Below are 8184 nucleotides of genomic sequence, written 5' to 3' on the forward strand. Positions count from 1 at the left end.
ATATACTGATTGTAGTCCAAAATACAATCGGGCTTGAGGACCGTTGTTGTGGTACCTCGCACAGGGACAGGTGAGCTGCCATTACCATGAATTGTGGTCAACATAAGGACATCCCTCTTATCCTTATACCTGACCAGCAACAGGTTTTCATGGAGGGCACAGGACTCACCCTTGGGCATAGGTGTCTGAATAAAATTTAAAGGGAGGCCTCTCTGGTTCTTCTCCACGGTTCCACAAGCGGATGTGGATCAGGTGGCAAGGGATGTGAACAGAGGGATGCTGGTATAAAAGTTGTCCACGTACACGTGGTAACCCTTATCCAGCAATGGGTGCACAAGGTCCCAATCGAGTTTCCCACTATAACACCCAGAGTGGGGGAACATTCTGGGGGTTCAATATGGGAATCTCATCGCTCATATACTCTAAACTTGCAAGTGTACCCTGAGGTACTCTAGCTAAGTTTGTAGAGTTTCACATTATACCTTGCCCGCTTCGTGGGAATGTACTGGTGGAAGATGAATCTCCCCTTAAAACTGATAAGCGACTCATCTACAGAGAGTTCCCTTAGGGCAGTGCTTCTCAAATAGTGTGGGGGGGGGGGGGGGCGCGAGGCTCCGTAAAGGTGGGCTCGTTTGACCTCGGCAAATACTGTCATATTGGATGTCTAGATCTGATTATCCGACTCACTCACAAGTGGCGTCCCACACGGCGTCGGTTGCCTAGCAACTCTACGGCTGGGTCTTACTTACGAGCCCGCCGCCCTGCTCTCTCTCGTACAGGCCCTGCTTGTCCTCAGGTACAGATCCCTGCTTGTTCTCCATGTAAAGAGCCCCGCTTGTTGTCAGTGTACAGAGCCCCGCTTGTTGTCAGTGTACGTCTGGTAGAGGAGGTCCCTGCTCCAGTATTGCCTGACACTGGGTTTTTTGACTAGGCCTATATGGAGAAGGAGGCCCCAAAACATCCTAATTTCGGCTGCATCAATGGCATGCCATCCATTGGGCCTAGCCAAAAAAGGGTGGTGGGCAATGAACTGTTGGGCGTACAAGTTCGTTTGCTCCACCATTAGATTCAGAGTCGTCACTGAAATAAAAACAAAAAAAAATCTGTTTCAGTGTATCCGACTTTGTCAATCTGGATTCCTGAATCGCCAACAAACTCAGGAATCCGTGGCTGATATCCCTCTGGGGGGTCTCCAGACAGGTTCACCGGACGGGAGCTCCGGTACGCTTGTCTGGGGGGTTGGACTGCTATTACAAGCGGTATGGCCACTCGTACTAGTGTCGGCCACTGGGTCACTATCATGGGGTGGTGGCCTCGCCTGGCAGCGTCTCCACCGCCTTCTGGGGGCTCATCATCAGTGTTAGATGATGAGCAGGACGAGGAAAGTAGGATCTTCCCCGTCTTCACTGGCAGATTCAGTGTCGGAGGCAAGTAAGGCATATGCCTCCACCGAATATGGCTGGCAGGCCATCACTTGTTTTTATGCCCGAATATGCCCCCGACGGGAGAGGGGATGCGAGCGGGGGGGCGGGGGAAGTGTGTGTGTGCTTGGGTGCAAACTATATAAAGGTGTAAGATTATAAGTCACACACCGTTATATTACATCAGGAAAAAAAATGATGCTGCCAAAAAAAAAGTGTCAAATTCAGCACCCTGAAGCTCTAATAGCACCCAGGTCACACACAAAAAAATGTGTAGCGGACCCCTGGAATTTTTTTGCTGGACCCCCCCCCCCCCCCAGGCGTTGACACGGGGTGCCTGCTGAATGATTTAAGCAGGCATCCCGTTCACCGCCCGGTTACCGGCAGTGAACAGAAACGTACAGGTATGGCTTGGGTCCTTGAGTCCGAGTGTCCGGGACGGGTTGAACGTATGAATAATAGCACCATATATCAGAGAACACACACAGTAGTGCCAGATAGCAGAAGACAATGTTCTTGCACTTGTGAGGCTTGAGAAATTCACAATCATTATGTAACTAAAACCCTTGTGTTGTTCACATTAGTCAGCCATCATCCGCGTGTGGTTATTGTTCGCCGTAATTACGCTTGTCACTCAGGAGTCTGGGACATCTGCTTATTCTGCAGGACACTCACACGTTACCCTGATTCATACAGTTTATGTGATGAGCCGCACATCATTATTGTATCTCCTGTACACAGGAGTGATACATCTATAACACTAAAGCAACACTGAGCAGCCATTATTAACATTCCAGCTCCTGATATAACAGGGAAGTGATAACTGCAAGGAACAATGGCGCAGGAGCATCTGAGGAGGAGGAGGAGTTCTGATCCTATTATACAACTCCAGGGATAGAGAATGACATGTACAATGACAATGCTAGAGTGCTGGTTATCCAGGATTAGAAAATAAATCAATGAAATAAATTATAAATTTAAATATTAATAATAATAATTAATTATATTTATGTATATACTTTCTTCTGGAAACAGCGCCACTCTTGTCCTTAGTTTGTGTGTGGTATTGCAGCTCAGTTTCATTGAAATTATTGGAGCAATATCACACACCACCTGAGGACAAGAGTGGTGCTGTTTTTCCTAATCCCAGATAACCACTTTAAAGGGGCCACTACTATTTAGGGTTGCAAACAAATATGGAGGCAATTTTCTTGTATCAGGTTAAAGGACGTTCAGGTTTGTTTCTGGAAAAGTTGGGTGATGGCAGAGGAGGTTTCCACTCAGCTTTCCCAGATTCTTACATGACAAATGTCACCAGCTCTTTATCCCTTCTCAGGACAAAGGTGTACAATAATCTGTGTGGGGGCTTCAATGGCTGCCATATTGGTTTTCCACACAACTTTCCAAGGAACACACAACTATAAAAATGGCTAAATAGGATTTTTAACATCTTAAATGGGCACTGTCAGATACAATAACTTTTGATATGTTATGGCAAAATTTTTTGCAATTGCTTTCATCTGAAAATTTTCAGCATTTCATACTGAAAAAGCCAGTAAAAAATGGCCACTAGGGGTCCCCCTGCCTCCTGGGACACATACCAGTCCTGAAGTGTTCAGTGATCATCGACATGTCATGGACACCATGAGTGATTGACAGGGCTGCAGGTAGGTCCTCTGCGTGAGGGAGGGGGAGGAGTCATCACAGTGGGGAGAAGAGAGGGACACGCCCCCCTGCCTCTGCATGGACAGAAACCTCACTGAGCAATGTTGGCAAGTAAATAAAGGTAATTCTAAGAGAAATATAGGTTGAAGACACATAAAAAAAAAGATGTACATGATCAGGATGAGGTAATATTTATTTATTTATTTTTAATGTTTTTTTTTTTTTTTTTTTTTGGGGGGGGGGGAATCTGACAGGTACGCTTTAAGATACACTGACTTATGCGATCATGTGACACAGTTTTCTTGATGGCTGACCAACCTCAGTGGTGGTGCATCTGTCTTGGCTGCAGGTTTTAATAAGGGATACCCAGTTAGCCTCCAGGGATGATCATTGCAGTGTGCCCAGCAGGGCGGCGCTGTGTTCACCCATTAGATAGAAGCTGGGTGTGACAGCTCTGACAGGTTATTCTAAAGGATTTTACTCGCGCTGCTCACCCAGTGAAGATCCCACGTACTTCTCACAGTTACCCATCATAAGCTCAAGCCGGTCTCCTCCTCGCTTTCCGGCTGGCAAGAGTAAGAAAACGGTGGGCCTAGGGAGGGAGAGGCAGGTGGTGGGGGTCTGTCGCTGGAAGTAGATGGTGACGTTTACAGATGATGATCGCTCTCCGACTTATATAGAAATTCAATTGTGCTTCTTAATAGATATAAGCGGCTATGTGCTACTGATATGGTGGTGTACTGAGTAACCTGCCTAGACGCGTTTCTAGACTTGCTTAGTCTCTTTTTCAATAGCTGCTGAATTCGGCAGCTATTGAAAATAGCCCACCGTGATCTTACCCCCACCAGCCGGATAGCGAGGAGCAGACCGGCTTGAGCTTATGACGGGTAAGTGTGAGCGCTACGTGGGATCTCCATCCGGTGAGCAGCACACAACTAATCATCATCTACTAAGCGATCATCATCTGTAAACATCACCATCTACTTCCAGCGACAGACCCCACCACCTGGCTCTCCCTCCCTAGGCCCACCATGTTCTTACTCTTGCCAGCCGGACAGCGAGGAGGAGACTGGCTTGATCTTATGATGGGTAACTGTGAGAGCTATGGGGGATCTTCACCGGGTGAGCAGCGCGAGCGGCACACACCTAATAACTGTATGTACAGCATAACTTTTCTTCTGAATGCATAAGGACTAGCGCATCATGTGAGCAGCGCACACCCATCACACTAAATATATACATAAACTTTCTCTCCGTACTCATAAAGAACGGCGCATAGCGCTGATGCAATAACCTCTACAGAGGACAGGAATTTACTGTCCTTTTACTCCGCAGCATTTCTGGAGTTGGCCTATAATGCCATATGACTTTCCTTATTTACAGACTTAGTGTACCTTAGTGTGCACACACGTTATTAAGCATCCTTAAAGCCATCTTCCATTTCTGCAGACACCAGGACTTATATTGTGTCAGCAAATTGTTTACCCAGAAGAAGCTATATGTTATAAGTTATAATTGTCATCCTGAATGTTGGCAACAAAAGAGGTTCATATACTACATATTTTTGCATATTTAAACTGTATATTTAAATATGCTAACCACCATTAGCCACATATAACGGCAAAACAAACGCCAAACACATGGTATACTAACAAACTGCACAATATATACTCATTGCAGCAAACACATACAGCTCCACAGTATACAGGCTCATAGCCAGTGGTGTATATATTAAGCACACATACAATGGAAGGAGGAGGACAGGCTATAAGCCCCACCTAAGTTGGCTGATATGTGGCCGGCCTCACAGGTGCACGTAAATGCTACCTCAAATGATAATGAGGCGCATTAGTAAAACATATCAACATTTTTACAACTACGAGGTAGGTAGGTACATTTGAGGTACCATTTACGTGCACCTGTGAGGCCGGCCACATATCAGCCAACTTAGGTGGGGCTTATAGCCTGCCCCCCTCCTTCCATTGTATGTGTGCTTCGCCACACTGGAGGTATCCCGCGCCACTTGAGAAACCTTGGCGTTGGTGTGCGGGCTCCGGTGTGTCCTTCATATAAGGATATACTGGCTAATGCCATCTTTGACCACGTTTTCGTAGTTGTAAATCTAGCGGAATGGTCAGAACTCTGGCAACTAAAGTTTAATGTGGATAAGTGCAAGATAATGCACCTGGGGCGTAAAAACGCTCGGGCAGAGTATAGTCTATGTGATACAATCTTAACCTCAGTATATATTATTTTAGAAGACTTAAAGATAGGCAGACAATGTAATAGAGCAACAGGAAATGCTAGCAGAATGATTGGGTGTATAGGGAGAGGTATCAGCAGTAGAAAGGGAAGTGCTCATGGGTGTATAGGGAGAGGTATTAGCAGTAGAGAGGGAAGTTCCCATGGGTGTATAGGGAGAGGTATTAGCAGTCGAGAGAAGTGCTCATGCCCCTGTACAGAACACTGGTGAGGCCTCACTTGGATTATTGTGCACAATACTGGAGGCTGTATCTCCAGAAGGATATAGATACTCTAGAGCATAGGTGTAAAAAAAATATTTTCAGGACGCCCCGGTTACCTCTCTGCGGCCCCGCATTAACTTTAAAAACGCAGGGCCGCCGGGAGGTAGCACACGCAGGGACGTCACTGACGTCCCGTGCATGCGCCCATAGAAGAGCAGAGCGGAGCAGCGAGGAGGACGCGCGGGTATGGTAAGTCACCACTCACCAGCACGTCATCTTCAGTGTTCCGACCACTGCTCCTCTCCGGTCCCGGGACCTACTGCTATGGCCCGTAGGACATAGCAGTAGATTGTGACCCTGGACCAGTGGAGTGGTGGTCGGAGCACTGAAGTGGAGCAGTAAACAGGCATACAGCCTCCAGCCATACACTGTATATGGCTGAAGACTGTATGTCTGTGGGGGAGCTATACTGCACCTAATGTGGAGAACTATACTGCACCTAATGTGGGGAACTATACTGCACCTAATGTGGGGAACTATACTGCCAACCTAATGTGGGGAACTATACTGCACCTAATGTGGGAAATTATACTGCACCTAATGTGGGAAACTATACTGCACCTAATGTGGGGGAGCTATACTGCACCTAATGTGGGGGAGCTATACTGCACCTTATGTTGGGAACTATACTGCACCTAATGTGGGGAACTATACTGCACCTTATGTGGGGAACTATACTGCACCTTATGTTGGGAACTATACTGCACCTTATGTGGGGAACTATACTGCACCTTATGTTGGGAACTATACTGCACCTAATGTGGGGAACTATACTGCACCTAATGTGGGGGAACTATACTGTACCTAATGTGGGGAACTATACTGCACCTAATGTGGGGAACTATACTGCCAACCTAATGTGGGGAACTACACTGCATCTAATGTGGGAAGCTGTACTGCCAACCTAATGTAGGGAAACTATACTGCACCTATGTGGGGGAACTATACTGCACCTAATGTGGGGAACTATACTGCACCTAATGTGGGGGAACTAGATTGCCAAGTTGGCAATATAGTTCCCCCACATTAGGTGCAGTATAGTTCCCCACATTAGGTGCAGTATAGTTCCCCACATAAGGTGCAGTAGTTCCCCCACATAGGTGCAGTATAGTTTCCCCTACATTAGGTTGGCAGTATAGCTCCCCACATTAGGTGCAGTACAGTTCCCCCACATTAGGACAGTACAGTTCCCCCACATTAGGTTGGCAGTATAGCTCCCCACATTAGGTGCAGTACAGTTCCCCCACATTAGGACAGTACAGTTCCCCCACATTAGGTGCAGTATAGTTCCCCACATTAGGTTGGCAGTATAGTTCCCCACATGGGGTTAAAACAAGCGGCATATTTTTCTTGCGTGTCTTATTGGTGTGGACGCCAACCCTTAAAAATGTTACAAGATCAATTTCAAGGGCATTTTTGGATAAACAAGTTTTTTGACAATGTTGAAAAAGTCAAAGAGAGAGGCAAGAGTATACCCTGAGGCTCCTCACTGACTGTCAGCCGTGACCTCCCCTCAAAACAAAAAGATACATGATTAAAGGAGATCTGTAGTGCTCTGATATTTTCAGGACGCCCCGGTTACCTCTCTGCGGCCCCGCATTAACTTTAAAAACGCAGGGCCGCCGGGAGGTAGCACACGCAGGGACGTCACTGACGTCCCGTGCATGCGCCCATAGAAGAGCAGAGCGGAGCAGCGAGGAGGACGCGCGGGTATGGTAAGTCACCACTCACCAGCACGTCATCTTCAGTGTTCCGACCACTGCTCCTCTCCGGTCCCGGGACCTACTGCTATGGCCCGTAGGACATAGCAGTAGATTGTGACCCTGGACCAGTGGAGTGGTGGTCGGAGCACTGAAGTGGAGCAGTAAACAGGCATACAGCCTCCAGCCATACACTGTATATGGCTGAAGACTGTATGTCTGTGGGGGAGCTATACTGCACCTAATGTGGGGAACTATACTGCACCTAATGTGGGGAACTATACTGCACCTAATGTGGGGAACTATACTGCCAACCTAATGTGGGGAACTATACTGCACCTAATGTGGGAAATTATACTGCACCTAATGTGGGAAACTATACTGCACCTAATGTGGGGGAGCTATACTGCACCTAATGTGGGGGAAACTATACTGCACCTAATGTGGGGGAGCTATACTGCACCTGGAGGGGCGTGCCGGCTGCCGCGTCATGCGGAGACGGAACACCCCCTTTCCTGTACATTGCCGTGTGCCTGTACAGGAGATCGTGGGGGGCCCCAGCACTCGGACCCCCCACGATATAGGGGATAAAGTGCAGAGCACTACAGATCTCCTTTAAGAACAGGGCCACACTATAGGGGGGCAAGAGATCCACTGCCTCATGAGAAGACATGTGGGACATGGTAAACAAGGGCATTGTTATAGGTTATATAGGTTATTATTTTATAAATATATCTCATATCTATCTACCTCATATCTATCTCATATCTATCTATCTATCTCATATCTATCTATCTCATATCTATCTATCTACCTCATATCTATCTATCTATCTCATATCTATCTATCTCATATCTATCTATCTATCTCATA

The sequence above is a fragment of the Hyla sarda genome, unplaced genomic scaffold (genome assembly GCF_029499605.1).
Source record: "Hyla sarda isolate aHylSar1 unplaced genomic scaffold, aHylSar1.hap1 scaffold_38, whole genome shotgun sequence".
Classification (NCBI taxonomy): domain Eukaryota; kingdom Metazoa; phylum Chordata; class Amphibia; order Anura; family Hylidae; genus Hyla; species Hyla sarda.